Below are 23,171 nucleotides of genomic sequence, written 5' to 3'. Positions count from 1 at the left end.
AACTATACAAAACATACTAAGATGATGATATTCAAGAGGAGCTATTATAAACTGAATGTTCTTAGAACTACAGTTCTCATATTTTCATATAAATGCAGCGTTAATGGCAGCCAGCTGTTGGTCAAGGGGCTCTTTAGCTGGTATGTGAGGCACTGCTAAATGGGCTCCTGATGAGTTGTTTTAGATTTGCTTGTGTACGTGGCCTGCAAAAGGAGCAAGCTAGCATGTCACAGAAGCTGTAGTGTCTGCTTAGTGCATGAATTTGGATGGCATGATGCTGGCTGAAGCAAAAGGTTTTACATTTCAAATTCAAGGGCAACCCATATGCCTGCCAGGTCCTCTGGAAATGCAGCCCCATGGCTGCACAGGACTGAGTCAAGTTCTTGCTGCCCCAGGAGCCTTAGGCTGTGAGCAACTGCCTTTAATAGATCTGAGCCTTTCTTTCTGAGCCTGATGCTGTGGAACCAAGGAATGGTCTTCTTTGCTTCTGCTCAATCATGGGAACACTGCTCTGCTGAAGTTGTGATGATCTGCCTGCTGCCCTCGCTTGGGCAGTCGTTCCAGAGAAAATACCTAATGGCTATTCATTTGCATTGCTGTTTTGAATGGGTTCTGCTGCTTTCCAAACATCTAGAAAGTAATTTGATGGCCGAGCACTACTTATCCCTTGTTATTGGGGCAGAATATCCCTGATGCTTGTTAGCTGGAAGATAAGGGTCTTTTGCTGCCTAAAAGGCTGATGTTTTAAACCTTCCATAAAGTTTAGTAGTCTGTAGTAGTCTAGAGAGGGTTGTCTTTACTTGATCAACTGAATTCCAGTGATGCTATTTGCCACATTCCCTTCTGTATATGGTTGGTAGATTGTGTTCCCTGTTGCTGCCAATGCCAGTACTCCCTCTATTTCACAGTCTTAATTGTTTTATTTGTAAAATAACTCTCATAATGGGCAAGGAGCAGAGGGGACAAAACTTACTGTGAGGTACCCCAGAGGCTTTAGGTGGGGAGCTGGTATTTATACTATTTGTTTCTGCTGTGCTGCTTTGGAGTTCTGGGTTATCTCAGTTTGTTCTGGTTAAGCAATAACATAAAATCTCAACAGCCATTCTGCAGCGAGAGGAGGGGTGCTCTCTGTTAAATTCTAATACTACATACTATCTAAATTATTTTTATTGTTTATGTTTTACAACTTTGACAGGCCTAAGTGGGCAAATGCAGTGCAGCTAATTAAGGATATCAAAAGTAACTACCTGAAGTAAATGTTACACTCTTGTTAAGATCTGTTTCATTGCCTGTAATGATAAATGTTACCGTCTCTAAAATGCTGGAAGGCTGTTCTTCACACTTGTCACTGTATATTCATGTGAAGTTTGTAGCTGCTGTATTTGATTACTTCATTCTTAAGTAAAAGGCATTTTTACGGTTGTATTGTACAGTGACTGCATTACTGGGGTCTTGTGACTAAGCTCAATTTGTGCAGGCATCCTCCCATCTCAGGTAAATGTTTTCCACTGTATAACTTCACCTTTGTGCTACTTTCTAACTTACAGCCCTTTTGGTTTTGCATCAGTCATAAGAAATATGATAATGGGACTACTCACAGTATCACAGTATGTTTGGGATTGGAAGGGACCTCAAAAGATCATCTAGTCCAATCCCCCTGCTGGAGCAGGAACGCCTAGGTGAGGTCGCACAGGAATGTGTCCAGGCGGGCTTTGAATGTCTCCAGGGAAGGAGACTCCACAACCTCCCTGGGTAGCCTGTTCCAGTGCTCTGTTACCCTCACTGAGAAGAAGTTCTTTCTCAAATTTAAGTGGAACCTCTTGTGTTCCTTCTTGATCCCATTACCCCTTGTCCTATCATTGTTTGCCACTGAGAAGAGCCTGACTCCATCCTCGTGGCACTCACCCTTTATATATTTATAAACATTAATAAGATCACCCCTCAGTCTCCTCTTCTCCAAACTAAAGAGCCCCAGCTCCCTCAGCCTTTCTTCATAAGGGAGATGCTCCACTCCCTTAATCATCTTTGTTGCCCTACGCTGGACCCTCTCCAGCAGTTCCCTGTCCTTCTTGAACTGAGAGGCCCAGAACTGGACACAATATTCCAGATGGGGTCTCACCAGGGCGGAGTAGAGGGGAAGGAGGACCTCTCTCGATCTACTGACCACCCCCCTTGTAATACACCTGAGGATGCCATTGGCCTTCCTGGCCACAAGGGCACAGTGCTGGCTCATGGTCATCCTGCTGTCCACCAGGACCCCCAGGTCCCTTTCCCCTACACTGCTCTCTAATAGGTCATGCCCCAACCTATACTGGAACTTGGGATTGTTCCTGCCCAGATGCAGGACTCTACACTTTCCCTTGTTAAATTCCATCAGGTTATCCCCCGCCCAACTCTCCAGCCTGTCCAGGTCCCGCTGGATGGCAGCACAGCCTTCTGGCGTGTCAGCCACTCCTCCCAGCTTAGTGTCATCAGCAAACTTGCTGATGGTACACTCAATTCCCTTGTCTGAATCATTAATGAATATATTGAATAATATTGGCCCCAGTACTGACCCCTGAGGCACTCCACTAGATACTGGCCTCCAACTGGACTCCGCACCATTGACCACCACTCTCTGGCTTCTCTCTTTAAGCCAGTTTGCAACCCACCTCACTACTCTATTGTCTAGACCACACCTCGTCAATTTAGCTGTGAGGATGCTGTGAGGGACTGTGTCAAAGGCTTTACTGAAGTCAAGGTAGACCACATCCACCGCTCTGCCATCATCCATCCACCTTGTTACATTCTCATAAAAGGCTATGAGGTTGGTCAAGCATGACTTACCCTTGGCAAAGCCATGCTGACTGCCCCTAATGACCCTCTTATCCCTGATGTGCCTTGAGATGACACCAAGGATAAGCTGTTCCATTACTTTCCCAGGGACAGAGGTGAGGCTGACCGGTCTATAATTACCCGGGTCCTCCTTCTTACCCTTTTTGAAGACTGGAGTGACATTTGCTTTCCTCCAATCCTCGGGCACCTCTCCCGTTTCCCAAGACTTGGCAAAAATGATGGATAGCGGTCTAGCAATGACTTCAGCCAGCTCCCTCAGCACCCGCGGATGCATCCCATCTGGACCCATGGATTTATGGATGTCCAGACTATTTAATTGTTCCCTAACCCAGTCCTCATCGACTAAAGCAAACTCCTCCATTGACCTGGCTTCATCCGGGGTCTCAGGGGTACAGGGCTCCCCAGGACAGCCTCCAGCGGAGTAGACAGAGACAAAGAAGGCATTCAGTAACTCTGCCTTCTCTGTGTCTTCTGCCACCATGGCACCCACCTCATTCATCAGTGGGCCTACATTGCCTCTGGTATTAGTTTTATCTGCTATGTATTTGAAAAAGTTCTTCTTGCTGTCCTTGACCCCTCTCACCAGCTGTAATTCTAAGGAGGCCTTGGCTACCCTAGCTGCCTTCCTGCATCCTCTAACAGCAGCCTTATATTCCTCCCAAGTGGCCAGTCCCTGCTTCCATGACCTGTAAACTCGCCTCTTCTGCTTGAGCATACCAAACAGATCCCTGTTCAACCACGCAGGCCTTCTGGCTCCCTTCCTCGACTTCCTACGTGTGGGGATGCTCTGATCCTGAGCATGGAAGAAGCAATCTCTGAATGCAATCCAGCTCTCTTGGGCCCCTTTTCCTTCAAGCAGTCTTGCCCATGGGATTTCCCCCAGCAATTGCTTGAAAAGGCCGAAATTAGCCCTGCCAAAGTCCAGGGTTGCAATTCTGCTTGGTATTCTGTTCCTGCCACACGAGATGCTGAACTCCACCATCTCGTGGTCACTGCAACCCAAGCAGCCCTCGACCTTTACTGCTTCGACCAGACCCTCTTTGTTAGCGAGGATGAGGTCCAGCAGTGCACCTCTCCTGGTCGGCTCCTCCACCATCTGCATGAGGAAGTTATCATCAATGCACTGGAGGAACCTCCTGGACTGTGGCTGGCTGGCTGAATGGTCCTTCCAGCAAACATCAGGGAAGTTAAAATCACCCACAACAACCAGGGCCTGTGACTGTGAGGCCACTCTCAACTGCGCATAGAAGGCCTCATCAACTTCCTCAGTCTGATCTGGTGGCCTGTAATAGACACCTACAACCGTATCACCCCTGCCAGCCTGTCCCTTGATCCTGACCCATACACTCTCAACTCGTTCCTCATCCGCTCCTGGGCAGAATTTAGTACATTGCAGTTGCTCTCTCACATAGAGAGCAACTCCACCACCACGCCTGGCTGGCCTGTCTTTCCTGAAAAGGGCGTAGCCATCCATGACCACATTCCAGTCATGTGAACTGTCCCACCACGTTTCTGCAATTGCCACCAGATCGTAATCTCCCGACCGAACATAGGATTCTAACTCCTCCTGCTTATTCCCCATGCTGCGTGCATTGGTGTACAGGCATTTCAGGGAGCGAGCAGAGCACACCAATTTCTCCCTAGGGGCACAGGAAGCCACCCGGTCCTCATCTGTTTTAGAATGCTGCCCCACTGGGGCAAGCCCAGCTACAACCCCATCCCCCTTCGAGCCTAGTTTAAAGCTCTCCAAATGAGCCCAGCTAATTCCTGCCCCAGCATCCTTTTGCCTCTGCGAGATAAGCCTTTCCTGCATAACACTGTCCGGACTGGAGTCTTATAAAACCAGCCATTATCAAAAAAACCAAAGCCCTGCCTGTAGCACCAGTCTTGGAGCCAACCATTTAGAGATTGAATTTTCCCATTCCACCCCACATCGTCACTTGAAGAGGGAAGGAGTGAAGAGAAGATCACTTGAGCCCCTGAATCTTTCACCATCCTTCCCAAGACCTTGAAGTCATTCTTCATTCCCCTCAGACTACGGGAAGCAACTTCCTCCCCATCTGTCTGGAAGACCAGCAGCAGGTAGTAGTCTGTCGGGTGCACCAGTCTGGGGAGCTCTCTAGCAATATCCTTGATCCGGGCTCCAGGTAGACTACAGACTTCCCTAAGATGAGGGTCAACCCTGCATATTGGGCCCTCTGTTCCTTTCAGAACGGAATTTCCTATTACAATCACCCTTCTAACTTTCTTATCAGAGGTAGTCTTCAGTTGTGTAGTCAACCGCCTCTTCCTATGTGATCTTGTAGGCAGGCTTGGCACCACCTCCTCACCTACCTCTTCTTCAAGATCCAGGGCCTCAAACCTATTACGGAGGGGCACCTGGGGAGGCAAATCAGGCAGGGAGGGGGGCTGCCCGTGATGCCGAACTGGAATAAGCTTCCAACCCTCATCTTCTTTTAGGTCATTTACCTCTGCCCAACAGCGACAAGGGTGGGGCTGTCTCAGGACCTCCGCCTCTGTCCGGGAGGGCAGGAGGTCCATCTCCTTTTCGGGGGTACCTCCCTGGGGCCTTTCCGACCGGCACGTGAGGGTGTTACTCCACCAGTCGATCTCCCTTTCACACTCCCTGATGGACCTCAGTGTCTCAGCCTCCTCCTTAAGCTTCACAACCATGTCGAGCAGATCTTGCACCTGCTCACACCTCACACAAGTAGAGTGCTGGCCTCCCTCCTCCGGCAGCAGCAGGCTCTGGCACTCCCTGCAGCCGGAGACCTGAACAGCCACCGTTTGGGACAGAACCTCAGTCTGCGTTGCCACAGTCTTTTTGAGACATGCTCTCCTTCTGGAGGCGACCATGGTCATCAGCAGTCTGGGACGCCGGCAATAAGCCGGTGGGAATGACAAACAACAAGTGCTCTCTGCACCCCGCTGCGCTAGCAGCCACACCCGCTGCGCTAGCTAGTTGCTCCTCTCTGCACCTGGTGGGCAGCGACTAGTCGCTGTCCTCCCAAAGGTTTTTTCAAGGCAAGGGGAGGAGGTGTGGTCGCCGTCACCGTGGGAACGCCCGCCGCCACGTCAGCCGCTCTCTCGCAATGGCTACCGGGGCTTCGGGGGGATCAGGACCGCCGGGAGTCACGCTGTCCCTGTACGTTTCCCTCTGGGCTTTCTAATCTCGGCTAAACCTCGTAGTCGACTGAACCCCGCCGGCTCTGGCTCTCGCTGCGCTGGCTCCGATCAGCTGACTCAATGCTAGTCTCGAGTTTCAGCCGCTTTTAAACCTCCCGCCGCCACCGTGGGAACGCCCCCCGCCACGTCAGCCGCTCTCTCGCAATGGCTACCGGGGCTTCGGGGGGATCAGGACCGCCCGGAGTCACGCTGTCCGTGTACGTTTCCCTCTGGGCTTTCTAATCTCGGCTAAACCTCGTACTCACTTCTGCTTTTTTATTCTGGTTTCTGCATTGAGGCTGTTTCTTCTTCTTCACATCTATATGTGTGTAATAGTGTTAAATTGTCTTGCTTCATTTAACTAAATGTCCACTCCTAAAAGGGAAAGAAAGCTGTCAGTTATGTTTTTATATTATTTTTACAGTTGTAAAGAAGAAACTTTTTAAATTTAAAAAAAAAAGCTGAAATTCAGAAATATATATTGTGTGGATCACTGATAATATCATGTGAGTCATAAACCCACTTTTCCTTAGATTATGTTTGCACAAAAAAAAAAAAAAATCAGTTTATCTTGTTTAGGTCCTGGTTCATAATGAAGCATTAAATTAATAGTTCCTTATATAATGTAGCATGAATTTAACCAAATGAGTGTGTGCTAAATAACAGCTGGTAAATTTTTAACTACATTTCTCTAATCTTTAGAACTGGGAGGTCTGCTGCTCTGTTGAGTCCTTCATGTCTATTCATCAAATCATGTTTTTGCTTGGCATTGTTGCCTGATGTATGAGCTGATGCTCACAGCAGTACAGTGTTCCAGACAGATTCTGTTTTAAGAAGCAAGCCACTTCAATTTACAAAATATAAATTTGTTATCTTCAGTTATGTGAGATGAATATTTACTGATATATCAACTTACACCTGTGGATGCATTTTGATTTAAGTGATGCTTATAAAATTTTATTCCTGAAGATTCAGCTTTTGATCCCACAGCCTGTGCTGGGTTCAAGTTCCTCTTAATCTATAACTGATCAGTGATTATTTGTTTTTCTTATTCTAGTGCAGAACCCAATCTCCTCTAAATAGGCATCTTGAGAGACATGTTCTAGCTTTAAGTGCAGCCAGGGCCAGTCTGACTTGGCAAGGATGGATTCTCTATTTAAATGAACAGCAACCACTTAGCAAGCCAAGTCTCAAGGTCAGGTCTGTTAGCTAACCAGCAGCTGTTGTCTTTGGAATCTAAAGACAAAAACAGCTAGAAAATGAAACAAATTAAGGTGGCTGAACAGGTTACTGAAGTAACAATCATACAGTGAATCTTCTGTAAGCCAGCATAAGCTAGCAATCCATAATGGAGTTTGAAAAGCTCGCAGCAGGGCTGGGAGCCATGGTTCCTTCAGCATAGTCCTTGCGAGGAGGTGTCATGCTGCCACATTACAGCGTTTCCCAAAACTGCAGCAGCAACTGCAAGGAAAGTTGTGCCTTCCTGCAGGCTAAAGAAGTTTTTCAGAAACGTAGCGGCTAAAACAATAAACAGTCCGCATATATGAAACAGTTTTCTGAAGGACTTATTACTTTCAGGCAATCAATACAAGAAGCAGAAGCTTTCTGCTACCACCTAAAACAACCCTGGAAGCATTTATCTGGTAAGTTGATGACCTTATTATGACTGGAGTAACAATTTTTCTTAGTTGCCTTCCAAGAAGTCAGAGACTCTTGTGCCTGAAGTCTGCTGGAACAGCTTAGCTCAAATTGTTAAGTTTTGACAAAGGTACAGTAAGTACAAACACATCCTGGAAATAAAGTGTATAGTAAGTTAGTTGATTTGTCTTCTGAACAAATGACACATCCAGGTTTAGTGCATTCTCAGCCTGTGCTGCTTTATTGCTAAAAAAATTTGTATACAGGTGCAGAGTTTCCAAGTTCATTTTTAAACAGTTCCTCTTTACAGCGTCAAAAGAATAAAATCTTATCTTGAAATCCTCAAAGATGCATAGATATCAAAGCAAGCTGCCTTTTGGAAAAAACATCAGAATTTGCAGGGAGACATTCTTTCACTGTTACCATGTAAAACATGTGTGGAATGGGAGTACATATTTCCAGTAACACCAATAATTTCATCCACTAATCCGTGTGAGCACGCCATCAGAAGTTCAGTACAAGAAGTATTTTCTAGCCTGTTTTTCAAGTACTAAGATAATTTTAAAGAATCCGTAACTAATACTTCTCCTTTGCTGTTATTTTTTGACATCCTGAAGTAGATTATTCCCCAGGTTTTACACTGAAGGGAAGAAGCATTAACAAAGGACACAACTGCTTAATTATCACACAAAGGAAAATATATTTAACAGGGTTTAAAACTATGTGAAGTGTTCTAAAAAATACCCACTAAGAGTTAGGTGGCCATGGTTAACCGTTTGGCTAAACTTGTTTTACAAATTCCCTTCTTGCTTGAAGAAGTTGGCTCAAAGGATTTCATTTAGTCTAACTTCTGATACCATAAAATAGTTATCATCTTCTACAATATTCCTATCTTCATTTGGCAGTTCTTGTATGTCTGGAAAGAACATTCATGGCCAAAATGCAACCCCCATTCTAAACCCAAGTTATGGTGCTTTATGGATGGTTTGCTATGAAGTATGAACAGGAGTTAACTTGACACACAATTTCTTCCTCCAAGACAATTCCTCTTTCTATTTAAGAAAGAGGATGGAGCCTCTGTACATGGAGAAGTGTTCTGCACAAGTTAAGCCCACCTACAAAGTTAAGCTAAGGTAGAAGTATGGAATTCTGCAGTAACAAGCTAGTATTCAACATCTTTGAATACAAGTTTAAGCTTGGAAAGTATTAGTGATGCAGGCTTTGCCACATATTCTATGTTATTTTCAAACTGCCAGCAAAAATTGACTGCATTATCCACTAAAAGACTTGGGAAATATTACAGAGAACACACTAAAAGTTTACAGAAAGATGGCACCCAAATTCCCTTTTATGTAATAAGTGAAATAAAGAAAAAAAGACTATTGCAACCTGTGTTGCAGAAGATAAAAGACCTTCAGCGATCAAGTCTCATTTTCTGTTTTTAAAAATCTCTTTAAAGAACTTAAAAAATATACAAGATTACCAGTATTTTCAGGTTCATTCCTGCAGGTGCCATTATTGCTGGCTAGTACCAGTATGCTTCAGTACAGCTGCCTATGTGGCTAGAGAGTTACCTGAAAATACTGTCTTAAAAAGCTATTCAACACCTGAAATATATGTACTGTGCTTATTAAATTCAGTATTCTCCAAATAATTTTTCTCACCACACACAAGCTTATTACCTGCTGTCTGGCAAATACCACAGTCAATTTGAGTCTGTGGTTTCCATTACGTGATTTTTGTGTGTTCTGTGTTTGTTTGTTTTCTATTTCTTTTTTTCCCCCCCCCAACTAGTTGCTCCCCCCTGCACCTCGTAAGAAACTCTGCACCCTTTTCCTTGCTACAGCTGCAGCAGGTGAGAAACCCCATCTCGCCCCTAAACATGCTTAGTTTGTGCCCTGCTTTTTACATGCTCAGGGCACTAAGATGAACCAGACAAGAGGTTATAAAGGTGAGTTCTGCTGATCCTGGTTCCTGATTTACAGTTTTGGTGCCATGCTTCTGTCCCTATCTCTACATTGTGCCCCTTTCTCTACAGAGGCAGCACATTCTCTAAAAAAAAAAAAAAGAAAGACAAAAAAGAAAAAAAAAGAAAATTTGAGAATCAAAGCAGGAAGTTCAAGCTATTGGTATATTAATTCCTATTGCTTCATTATGTATAAATGCATATCTCAATTTACTGGTAATAACTATGTTACACTAGACATTTTGAATCATGCATAACTAGAATACTAGGTCTAAGATTTGGTTTGTGGGTCTGTGCCGCTTTCCTTCAGTTTCTCCATGCCTGAGGCATTACAAACTAGCTGCTTTTTATTTGACCTGCAAACACATTCATCTGGAGGGGAAGTGGAAAAGCAGCCAGGGTTTACATAGGACACACTAAACAGTGAGTTTTAACAGTAAGTCACCTTTTATCCTTAACCTTAAATGTTTTAAAACCTTAGGGAATCTGTCTATATTACAACCTGGTACATAGGCTCAGAGCCAGAAATACGCTCTGCTACATCATGAACACCAACACTTTATCTAGAACTCGGAAGGAAGTGTAGAACAGACTGAAAGCGAACAGACATGAGAATCCATGGCTGGAGTTCTGCTCTGTTAAATGAGACAACCTGGTTCAGCTGCTGGCTTCTGTGTGCCAGCCAAAGTGCTACAGGGGGCAAAATGCTGGATCATTCTGTAAAAGAAACCCAATGGAATCCAACTGGAACCACCATTATGCAGCTCTGTACCTGAACAGCAAGCAGGATTGTTAGTTTTGGAGGAAGACCAGGCAGTTTCGTAGGGATACAGGAAGCAGTTATTTCTAAGACTGGTTATCCATCAAAAATTTTTCTTCTCTTCGTATCTTTGCCTTCTCTGCCCAAAACCCACACTGCCAGCTCTTGACAATGTAATCCTTGTGTAAATTGTCAGTGTCCCGAAGCCTGGTAACATTCCTTCTCACTCACTATGAAGGAGTGCTTGCAAGACTTTCTTTTTGTCCTAAATTTGACAACTATCCTCAGTTGCAGAAAGTGCAGCTCCTGAAAGTGCAATTCCCAAGACAAGTACTAGCTAGACCTTCTGCAGCAGCACAACAGGGTGTGGAAACTCCATGTACTTGTATTATCCAGGTGTAGTACTGCTAAAGAACGGCATGCCAGTACGGGGCACTACACCTTTGATATCCCACACTGAAATGTAGTAGCATCTCACACTTTCACTTTGTTTTAGAAGCAGTGAAATCAAGGGATTTGAAGCAAAAGTCATGCCACAGTACAAGAGCTGAAAGGCAGAGGTATTCCTTCTGTTGCTGTGAATAGTAATTTCTAGTCTGGTACAGAATACAGATAATTATAGAAAGTTTGAACTGGGAAGAATATGCAGATAGATCGCCTGGCTACATCAGTCTTCATTTACCACCCTCCCTCCCCTGAATGAGTAAACCCTTGAAGAATTCTGTTCAGCCACAAAATTCATACTTCTGAAGTACAAACATGACCGTGTTTTCATTACTATTATTATTATTTCATTATTGTGTAAATGTACTTGCTGACCACAGACTAGAAGAAATTTATAATTTCTCTGATGTAATCAGATAACAATCAAATTAAGGTCCCCTATGGCCAGCTTCCAATTGTATCAATAATTCAAAAGCTGGAATTTAAGCTGATTACAACCTTCCAGATCAATTAGCCTTTCATACACATATTACAAATTAGCGCACATTTAAGTCAGACATCCTCATGCTTATCTTGGTTACTTTGTGTTGTAAAAATGCTCACAGCCCTCACAGTCCCATTATCAGCTTATGAAGAACCAAAGGGCTTCACCTCCGTAATTTTGGAACATTAGAAGCCTCCCTTCGGCTGTAACTTACAGTACAAATTACTTCAGCTTTCTAGAAGAAATCCAGCCAGCCAGATCTAAACCTCTGATGTAATAATTCTGTTCAGAATACAGTATTTTCTGTTGGGCCATACTATCTCTATTGACTACATTTCTGCACTGAAACTATTGTTAACTATGGACATTTTAGAACTCCTGCAGCTCTTTTATGTAACCCTTTGATAGCAAATACTTTCCTGGGTGCAGAGGCTACAGCTGTAGATCAATAACCCTTTGTGTTACCAGAGGCTTCACAGTACTTGCCTCTGCAAAATTTCAGGCATCAACAGAAATCAATTACAGTCTGAAACAGTGTTGAGCAAGGCTGAAATTATTTTTTGCTGTAAAGTAAAATTTTTAGAATTGTACAGCTGTGCTTGGGATGCACAAATGTTTTGAGCGTCAAGTTTAATTTTTTTGATTTTTAGACCATCTCAGACTGGTCTTTTCAAACAAAGAAAACAAAATTACTTCCCACAATAAAAGCTTCTAACTTCAGAATCAGGTTCTCTTCACAGTCCAGTATTTGGAAGGGTTGTTTCTTCTCAGAGAAACAGAGTAAGTGCTAGACTACCAAAAAAAAAAAAAAATATACAGAAACTTCAGCTATCCTTTCAAAAAGAACTGTCTGCCTTTCCCCCAGCACTCATTGACAGTGCTTCAAACATCTCATGAAGCTAGGTGGGGTTTTTTTATGTATCAGGTTCGTTAACTAATTATTCAAGTGCCAAATTCCCTCCAAGGAGAGGAACGTAAGAGGAATTCACCCATCTTCTCAGGAAGGGACTCTACACGCAACTCCCTGCAGCACAGAGCGCCACAAACTTATTTGGTTATTACCCACTTACTCTACTGTACAGTCTTGCTAATGCAAGTTATTTACTATCACATGCAAAACAGTTATTGCTACTAAAGTTCTATTTTCTTATTAAATCATCTTATGGCTTTGTTTGCATCAGGGATTCTTCCCCCTACATACTGTGCTATTTTGCATTCCAGTTTCAGAGGTATTTTTCAATTGATTCTCCCAAGCACTAAACTACATTATTCAATGGTACAGCTACTTCCATTTAGAACTGAACAGAAATCTCAGCACAGGTCCCCTAGAGCTCTGCTGTAAATGGCCCCCCTGTCCAATTTTTTGGAAAAGTATTCAATGCAGAGGGTTGTTTGTTTGTTTCCGTTACACACATTAACTCTGCACAGATTACTGGTTTTGCACCAAAGTACATGCTTCTTGATTAATTACTTTAGAGATGTATCATATCAAAACCAAGCTGCCCATGCCCTCCCTCCCCCTAATGGCCATTTACAGGCAGGTCTCAGGAAAAGAAAGATGCAGTATCCTCTCTCAAGTTGAAAAATATGTTTTTTTCTAGCAAAAGAGAGAAATATGTGAAGAGCAACACTGGCACCAAATAAAAGACTTTTTCCTAGGAAATCAGAGGATGACATCCACAGAGCATTGCATGTCTGAAGAACCATACCAATCTCTTATTTGATCAGTCCAAGCTGCCCATTGAGTGCTAAATCATTTGGACTTCCCCTGGTCTAAACTTTCTTTCTAAAAAAGCAGAGGGAGAAAAAGAAATTATTCCAATTTAGCTTAGAGCTGGAAAGCAATACTGGCAATTCCCTAAAATACAGGATATTGAATTCTCAATAATACAGGAGTGGGGAATCTCTGATCCACAGGCTCAAGACAGCCTGCTGCACAGATACAGTCTGCTATGTTGTTTTTCAGCTACAGTCTGTAACATTGTTTTTCAACAGCCCTTGACCTTACTATATTCTTTCTTTATTATTAACATTAAGATGTATGTAAATGCAGGATCCACCAATGGTTTTAAAAGATTCAATAGGACTCCAGTAAAAAAAGGTTTTCCCCGTTCCTGCAATAATGGATAAAAGTCTTCTATGCATAATTGGCGGATAACGTTTTGCAACCATTAACTTATTATATAATGAGGACAATGCTTAACTAGTTATAACAATTACATAGTCTGATCTGAACAACAAAAAAGAAATACTTAATTAACAGATTTTGTAGATTATTTTAAGGTAACAGAGCCATGTACAAAATGCACACAAACTCCTTAGCATATTCATACTTTTCTGAGTATATCACAGGATGGATAATAATAAAATCGAAAATGCTGCACATGGAAGAAAACATCTTCAACAAAGACTAAAGAGAAAAGAATCCCACTGATGGAGATGAGAATTCTGGATGCTTACATACACTAGCTTACTACTGTAGCTGGACAGACAGACTAAAAACAAAAAGTCAACTATGGTTCTATGAAGCCCATTAAGTGAATGCATTTCATTTCTAAAGTTAGCGTTGCCATTGTCAAAGGGAGGATACTGCATGTTGAGACCATGTTTGCGACATTTCTATTGTATCCTTTCTATTCTTAATTACATTATAATCACTGTTTATTAATAAATTTGTCACTCTGAAATTGTAAAAATACTACTAGGCTCATGCACTGATCCTAACATGGCACTACAGTTTGCTACAAAGCACTAATGCTTATGGAACTATACACATCTCAAAATGGAAGACATTGGTGATTTTGTTGTTTTCAAACAACTTGTAACATCATTTTGTCCACAAGTATTAAAATATATATATGTGTATATATATATATGATCTATTGCACATGCCCCTTGTTTCTGTAATCTTTCACACAGGAAGATTTCCAACCAACAGAGAAGAAGTAGAGCAAGAAAATGAGGCTGAGGCAGCATTTCCTAACACAGCAGTTTTAGAAAGGTGCTGGCCAGAAAGGTACAGCAGTGGGGGTCTTCTGGGCACACACTATTGGAGTATTACTTCTGTGAAAGACACAGATGCTTAGCCCTACTAAAAATTTTACATTCTGAAAACTAATGTCATGGATAGGAGTCAGGAAAAATCAGCAATTCTAATTTTTTTGTTACAATGCAGGGTTTCAAAACGTTGAGAGTTACTCCTGTAACCTCAAAGACGTTAAAGCGTCTACTCTCTAGTCAGCCAAATTCTTAGGTTTTGTACATGTCCACAGAAAAAAAAAAATACCTTTTTGTCCCGCAAGTATTTTGTCATCAAGCTATGCAAGAAACAGCTGCTAGCTCTAACATCAGGACAACTACAGGCAGAAGGAAGAAAAGGAAATTCCAAGATTTAAAAAATCAGATGTTGCTTATGCCAGATACCTCCCAACCACTTACAATCCTAGGATATTGACAGTCTTTTCCATCGCTTAGAGATGGATCCTGCTTCTACAGACATCTACGTTAAATCCCATCAGTTTCAACATAAGGAGGCCCTACAAGGAAATGTGCTTTTCCACCTGCCTCAAATTCCAGAAAATTCAGACTGTATTCAGCAAAAAAATCCTATGTTCATTTAAGAAGTGAGGCCAAGCTGGTGGTTGCCTCATCAAGATCAATGTAACTCTTAACTAATAAAGGCAGCACAGCTCATCACAATGTTACACAGAATTTTAGTGCACCTCTCTGCTCATTACAGTTGGCATTATTTTGATACACAGTGTCTTTTAACTTACATGTCTGATCTTTTCTTCATGGAAACAAAAAATGGGTAAAGTTGTCATTAAATCTTACTGTTACAATGCAAGTCTAAATAAACACAGAGCTAAGACCACTCTGAAGATGGGGATCAACATCAACACTTCTCCTTACTCTGCTACAGAACTTGGTCCCATAAAATGTCACCACATTTTAAATATCAGAATGCTGCCTTTGCAATCTATCATTAAAATTTAAGAAGGATTTCAATTGCTGCCTTTTTCAGCCATTTTCAGGCTGTCTGGCTCTCTCCAGGAGTTTTCTAAAAGGAAAAACAGAACAAACCATAAAATCTAAAACACCCCCCAAACCATGCTATTATCTTCCAAAACCTATTAACAGAACCTATATACCTTTATTTGATCCAGATTTGAAAATACTATTTTAAGCTAGCAAGTCACATTTTCTAAATCACAAGCTTGGAATAAGGTGCAGTAAGAAGAGTTCCAGATTTGAAGTGGAACTGAATACATATCCCAGTTCTGGGTGATTTTTTTGCCAAGAAATCTTACTTGCCATGTACAACACCATAGCAGGGAACATGTAAACAATATATTCTCCCATCTCAGAATGACAGAAAACATCCTATATAATCACAAATGATGGAGACAAAGAATCTTGTGTAAACATAAGAACAACAGATTGTGCCTCAGTTTGGGAAGGATTAAGAGGAACCAGTAAAAGGCCTGTCCTAAGTGTTTCTGCTCGCTCTCAACTAATCACTTTTGTGTGGGTAACAGTCCATTCTCTTGGGCCTATTTCTACGTAGATGATGGAAACATACAGGTCATCTCAGTTCTCAGTCACAGAAGAATCAAAAAACTGATTCTGTCAGTGGTATGAAAAGCTGAAACTGTGCCAAGGAAGCTGAGTAGATAAACCACAACTTCACACCTCTGGTCTCTTCCATCCCACCAGAAGTTAGTATCTTTAATAAAGAAAGAAGTTCTGCCCCATTTCTTCTACCATAGAATGTTTTTGTTCCTTTCGCTGCTAAGGATTCACAGAAAGCCAGAGGGAGAGAGTGATTTAACATAAACTTAGTCATCATCATCCTGTCAACCCAGAGGCCTTTAAAGCTTCATATTTCTTTGCTAAAATTGAAATGGTGCAGAGTAACTCATCCTTCTGGTGAAAGCTCTTCATATCCAGCACTTACCTAGGGTTACACATGCAAATATACATTTTGATCGCAGACTGAGATGATGTACTTATGAGCAAGGTGATTCTGCATTTGTTCCTGTGCATTAGCTGCTTTATGTGAGGTGACAACAAGACATCTATCTACAAAGTCAAGCCTGGGTCCTGGACTAGAAAATACCTGTATGGGATGTCCCCAGTTGTTTGGGAAGTTTCTTCCTCATGTCAGAGCAGAAAATATGTTCTGGTTTTCCTGCTGCCAGTTTTCAAGACAGTTTGTCATAGCAATGCATGCAGACTCTTTATCTGCTAGGAATTCCAATATGACACAGTGAAGTACTTAACCTTCCTAAAATGAAGGAGGAGATGTCAGTGCAGAACACCAGCTTCCACTTGCATCTGATTACCAAGTATTTCTCATTTTAGAACAGAATGCCGAAAGCTGGATGAAGAGTTGGCACAGAAGATGTTTCTTCAGGGAAACAAATGGTGAAATCTGTTACTCTGCTTATGAGTTTTGATAAAATGGTGGCGTACTTCTGTGGGAGAAGTCATCTGGGGAATCAAATGTTGGGTGAGATGGTTGAAACAGGAAGTGGAGAGATCTTTGTTCGTTCAGCTCCATGGAAGTGAAGGACAGGGTTCTGCTTGCTAGAGGAGAAACATCCACATCTCACAGCCTATGAGCAAGCAACACGATCACCTTTTCAAATGTCAGGAGAGAATATGCAATACCAAAATTAAAACAAATAAACAAACAACAAAAAAAACCCAACAAAACACCACCACCACACACACACACACACAAAAAAAAAACCAAACACGCCCCCCCCCCCAAAAAAAAAAACAAACAAAAAAACACAACACAAACAAAGAAACAAACCAAACCAACAAACAAAAAAACACCGAGACGTAGTTTAGAAAACAGAATAAAAATACATTTGACATTAACATGCCCACAGGTTCATTACTTCAAAAGCCTGACTCCGCTGCCTGACAAAATTAGCTGGCTTCACAACCTGCAATAATCCCCTGCTCTGTAAGATTTTCTATCTTTTAATGTCCATAAACTGGCTAAGGAAATACTACAGAAATGCTGAACTAAACACTTACTCAGAAGTAATGTATCCATAAATATACCAGTGTTAATTATAATAGCTATAGGGCTCAAACATATAGCATGACAATGCTGAGGTAGCACTAGAATGCACGTTTCACACAGAGAGAGTATATCCTGCTACAGCAGGTCACAATTCAAAGAGACACCATAAACCATCACCTAATTAACTATGAAACTGTCACCACTGTAGAGGAAAAAAGCACCTCTGACAGTTGTGAGATCACACAGACTAGGTACTTACTTTTACTCCTCTCTCCCCACTTATCCACAGTGCAGACATACTTCAAAAACTGTCATCTTGTCACTGATTTCCTGGCCTTTCATTAGTGACACTCCCCTGGTATCACCTAGTCACAGGAGCTGCTAAGACACAAATTTTGTGCTTTAAGTTTGATGCCAGCCTGCACTGGAAGGTAACGTGGGTGCACTCCTGCATAGCTAGCACCAGAAGCATTTGTTAACATCCTCCTGTACTACAATGAGAGATGTGAAAGACTATTTTTTCCTTTGGTTTCATTTTCTCACATACAAGAACATGAGGGTACATCATATTTTCTAGCCCTTTCTATTTTATCTGTATTTCTCCTCTTATTCTAATTACCTTAACACTTCAGTTGATCAAGTTCAGAAATAATCTTGTGGTGACAATTTTCAATTCCTATGCTAGAAGTAGAGAGTAGATAGTGAAAACTGAAATACAGCACACATCACCGTTGCTTTCTCTCTGAGGCACTCAAATATTTCAGCTGATCATGAGCTTGGCCATCCGTGTTCATACTGTTGGGAAAGTCTTATTCTTGTTATGAAGATGGGGAAAAAGAGACCTGGAGAGCTGCAACAAAACAAAGATTTGTAGCAGAGCTTAGAACAAAATATAGAACTCTCTTACACATCTTAACTACCAGATTATTTTTATTTCATTCACTGGAAAAAAAAAAATATTGAATGTACTTTTTTCCATTTGATAATTGACATTTGGTTATCTTTCTTCCAATTCTACTGTTTAACAAATACAAATTTTAAGATAACTACTCCACGTTAATATAATTACACAATTAGTGTCTCTTAGCAGAGCAAAATAACATAATGAGACAGGAATTTTACAACTTTAAAAGCATTTATTCTTACTAGAATATATAGTTAAATCAAAGTTTTTTTCAAGCATAGCCCAAGCTGAAAGTTGACAATGTGGCAACATTCCAGTCCTCTGAAAGTATCCTACAGAACTGATTTATTTAAACAGGGCCCAAAAAAAAACGAACCACCCCACACAAAAACAAAGAACAACAAAAAAAACCACACCAACACAATCAAAATAACCCACCAACCCACAACACCTAAATCAACCAACAAACCTGACAAGTTTAGTAGCTGATATTTAGTACCTAAATAACCTCATGGCTTCACTCACCTTTTTTTTTATCAATCCACATTCTCTCAGCAAGCCTAGAGAGAAAGAGATGAACACATGAAATTAAATTTGCATCTATGAAGCTATTCAGATCATACATGATTATCTGTCCAGGACACAAAAGATTAGCTGTACCCTCTAGGAACTAGTTAACATCTTTAGACATTCTGCATAACACACTGATGTCACTTTTCAAATGATCATAGCCACCCCTTCCTTTAGTTTAGGGACAGGATGGTCAAGTGAATTGGGCCCAAGGATGGAAGACCCAGGACAGGCAAACTTCAACTAAGAACAGGCTGGGGAGGAGAAGCGTATACACAAAACATGCCTGGAAAGCTTTTGTTCACAAACAAGTCTGGAGTAAAATCATGTGTGTTACCATTCCAGAGAATGTAGTTTACACAGTACTGAATTCCCTTTTCCCTGGATTTTTTTTTCTGTTTCACTGAGAACAGCCTACAGCTCATGCTCGACTGACTATACCTGGCACATTAAGTATATCACTACCCACACTACTTTTTAATTGTGCATGTTTTGAAGATTAATGACCTTGTTACGATAAGCTATCATCAACAGACACAGGTTTCAGTCTCACAGGAACTGAGGTGGACACAATTTCAGCCTCCGGTAAGGCAAGAAACTCTTTCATGCTAACAACAAACCACTGTAGCAATGAAGCATAATGCCTTTTCTCAAGGACATGGAGCTGACACCCAAGAATAATGGATTGCTGTAAGCAGAACTATCTCATCACACAGAACTTACATTATTAAAAACTCCCAGTATCCTCACCAACACATGACGAGCTTCCACCCTCCCACACCACGCCACATTTCTGCAAGCTCCAGGGACCCACACCTTCCAAAAAACTGCAGTCCACAGGTGATCCCCAGCCCTCTACTTCAGGGTAGTTATTCCATTCTCATGTTGTCAATTCTGACCCTTCCCAGTCGAGTCCTCCCTCAAGAACCTGCCAAGCACTATGTGACTTTCAGAGATTGAGGAACAAACAGCAAACGATTCACAAAACAATTCATTTGATAAGGAACAGTTATCAGGAACTCTCCACTTATCACGATGGAAAAAATTCCCAATGCCAACCTTTGAAAAGTTGGGGTTTCTTTCATTTATCTTAAAAATAAAAAATAAAGGCCTCCAACACATATTTACTACATCGTCGGTACAATGCTGTAACAGTACTTCCTACAGCAGCAGAGAAAATAGGGAAGACTATTTTCCAGCTGAGCTTTCTGTTCCATGATACGCACACCCTAGTCATGTGTTACTTGAATGCTGTTTAGGTAAAGAAACATCCTTTCCTCTGCATCCTATTTTAGAGAAATTATCTGGTTTTTTTTAATCCTCCAAAGTCTGTGCAGGCCCTTGCATTTTGTATTCACATAATCTCCAGAATGTTAGGACTCGTTTCAAACACTGTTCCTTTTCTAGTTTTGAAGAATGAAGGTGGGAGGTGTTCAAGAAATATTCAACTCTTCACACTCAGTCAGAATTTTTAGCCTTCATTAGCCCACGGTTTTTGACACCCCTGAATGACAGGTCACCAGTGTAAGATGCACAGTTTGTGCAAATCGTCACGCTGCAGACTCACAGCACTGTGGACAAGACTGTAAAGCAGCGCACAGAGCTGATCTGGCATATACCAGGGCAACAGAAAACTGATTTCTTTTTAATACACTACTTCTCACGGTTCTTGTGCATTCAAAGCAATTAAGAATAAATATTAATCCAGATGAATTTCCTTACTGCTAAAACAGTGTACAATTTCACATGAAATAAAGTTGATTGTTTATTATTAGTTTATTAATATAAAGCAGAGTTATGGTTATGCGTAATATGCCGAAGGCAAATCCTCTGGCATATTTTAACAGTTCATACATAGAGGTGTATAAATAGGAATATTCATCAGTAGCAGCATACTGTGCCTTAATGTTATGTTGCTCATAAGCTGTTATTACTGTTAGTACATGAATAACAGAGCACATGAAATTGGTAAAATGTTCCCTGGGAAATTTTTCTCATAAACAGCTACTGCTTTCAGAACAAGTTGCTACAAACACATTTCTCATATTTCTTTTGAGTTATTTCACTAGTTACAAACAACTACTTCAATATCTGATCATGTAAGACAACATGCCACGCCTCCACAAGATCTAAAGCTATGCTTCTCATTTAACCACTTCAATTTTTTATTTTTACCTGACATGAACACTGAAAACATAGTCACTTAAAATTCTATGACAAACTTGAGATTTAAAGAATTGTTATAAAATACAGAATATTAGGAATCTCATGCCAGTGCCAGTAATCCTTTTGCTTTCAGTAAGAAGCACCCCTCCCCACTTTTTTTAACTTAAACAAGCAGCATTCTATAGTACAAAATACCTCCAAAGTTGAAAAATCTAGGGCATATCTGACCTGCATGTTAGTAATGCAGAAAAAAAGAAACAGTGATTTTAGTAAGTTTCATCATGTCTAAAGTCCTTTTCACCTTACTACCAATAATCACATTCATTCATAAGGCTACAATCAATTCCACTATCAATATAATCTCCCCATTCTCCATGAAACTTATTTTGCACTGTAGACTAGTCGTATGTTCTGGTTTTCTCCAGTGACTTGGAAGCCATCCCCTTCACGCACTCCTGCGTCGGTATGACATAAAGAGATCAAAGAAAGATGTAACTATTCCGATTACCAGATTAGCAAAATCCTTCCAACACACAGATTCCATGAATAACAACGACAAGAGAGCACTAACTATAACCGGTGCTATTTTCGTAGCCGGAGATGGAAAGCCTAATTTGGGATGACACATTTCGGTTGCTCCTCGCCACGGTCGCAGTCGGCAGCAGCTGTTCCCAACCGGGCTGCGGTGTACCGCTGTGGGGGGCGCAGGCTCCCTCCCCGCCATCTGCTGCCGCCCGCCCTCGCCCCCCGTTTCCAAGTTACCCGGACTTTTCCGGGCGGCGGGTGGGTCGAATCGGCCCGTTCCCACCACTCCGCCCGCGCCCCAGCAGGTGTCGCCGGGGGACGCGGCCACCCCCCGGCCACGCTCGGGGCCACCCCCGCGTGGAGGCCGCACAGCCGGGTGAGGTGGGCGGGGGTCTCCCGGTGGCGCTCGCCGTTCCGGCCCGACCCAGCCCCGGGACGCGGTGGCGGGCAGCGCGCGCCTCAGAAAGCGGCGGGCGCGAACGTGCCCGGGCCCAGCCCAATCACGGAGCAGGAGCGGGAGGCGGGTGCGCGGGAGCCCGGGCCCAGCCCAATCAGTGTGCGAGACACCAGGCACCGGGCTGGGTGCGGTCCCGCGCCGGAGGCCGTTGTTCCCCGCCGCACTCACCTGAGCGCGGCCAAGGCCGCCGGGCCGAGGCCGGCCCCGGTCTCTCCGCCTCTTCCTCTCACTCCGCCATCTTCCCCTCCTTACCTTGGCCACCCGGCGGGGCGCTCGCAGCGCCCGGCGACGCCGGGCCCGCCCACTCGTCCGTAACCCTATTGGGTGCCACTTCTATGCATCAGGCGTCCAGTTTTAGCGGTGATTGGTCACTAGCGCCGTTCATCACGAACGCTGGCCTCCCGCCTCCAAGGTTTTTCTTTCTGATTGGCCCCGGGGAGGCATATGCCTGGAGAAGGATTGGTTCAAGCCGCGCGAGCTGGGCTGGCCTGGGGCAAATTCTCCGGTGACCTCCACAGGAATTTAAAGGAGTCGTTCGCAAACGGGGAGGGGCCAGTGGCGGGAACGGCTCTCCCGCACTACCGGAGAGCGAGGGGGCGCCCGCCCGCCCGCGCGGTGAGGTGTCCCGGCCCGGCGGCCCTGGCGATCCACTCGCCCCGGGAGGGAAGAGGGCAGAGGGGACAGCGCGCGACCCGTTCTGTCATGCCAACCAGCACCTGCCGTGGGGCTGGCCGCAGCCCGGCCCGAGGCGGCCGTGGGGAACGGGGCCAGCTCCGTATGGCCTGCACTCGTACCCACAGGCACGGCCCGTTCGGCCGGGGATTCCTCTGAAGAGCTCCGGGGTGTGACCGTCAGTGACCGCTCGGGGCGGCGCTGCCGCTGCGCCGTCCTCCATTTCACCGCAGCAACGCCCGCCCCGGCCCGCGCTGCGGGTGTGAAAGCCCCGCTGGGCCCGGCCGGCCGCTGCACCAGCCGCGGTTACCGAGCGATCCGGTTGCTCGAAACGACTGCCTTCATTCACTCTGTCGGCTTTTGTGTCAAAAGCAGTAATTTACACTTCAGGCTGATGGGTGAGAGTATTGAGCAGTGTGAGGAGGAGCACCTACCCATTCAGAAAACTCCCGAGAAACACCCCCCTTTGACCGTGATTCATCATTGACTGCTACGAGCCGTTTCAGTGGAAATCTTAATCCATATAATACGCATTTTTCTACTGT

General features: G+C 43.3%; 1 long non-coding RNA gene across 3 annotated transcripts; it reads right to left on the bottom strand.

Annotated features, from left to right (window-relative positions):
• Nucleotides 1-7,851: 7,851 nt before the first annotated feature.
• On the bottom strand, nucleotides 7,852-22,387 carry LOC136102801 (uncharacterized). 3 transcript variants are annotated; one of them, XR_010651482.2, is made up of 5 exons: nucleotides 22,123-22,387; nucleotides 18,762-18,796; nucleotides 17,952-18,182; nucleotides 17,592-17,713; nucleotides 7,852-16,933 (listed from the first exon to the last, which is right to left on the bottom strand). It is a non-coding gene; the product is annotated as an uncharacterized lncRNA (long non-coding RNA). The 3 variants fall into 3 exon arrangements; XR_011739335.1 differs by having other exon boundaries at nucleotides 17,592-17,710; XR_010651480.2 differs by lacking the exon at nucleotides 17,592-17,713 and having other exon boundaries at nucleotides 22,123-22,276.
• Between the last annotated feature and the right edge of the window lie 784 nt (nucleotides 22,388-23,171).

This window comes from Patagioenas fasciata, chromosome 5 (genome assembly GCF_037038585.1).
Source record: "Patagioenas fasciata isolate bPatFas1 chromosome 5, bPatFas1.hap1, whole genome shotgun sequence".
NCBI classification, from domain to species: Eukaryota; Metazoa; Chordata; class Aves; order Columbiformes; family Columbidae; genus Patagioenas; species Patagioenas fasciata.
The sequence above is the reverse complement of the archived record's forward strand: the minus strand, read 5'-3'. Positions and strand labels throughout refer to the sequence as shown.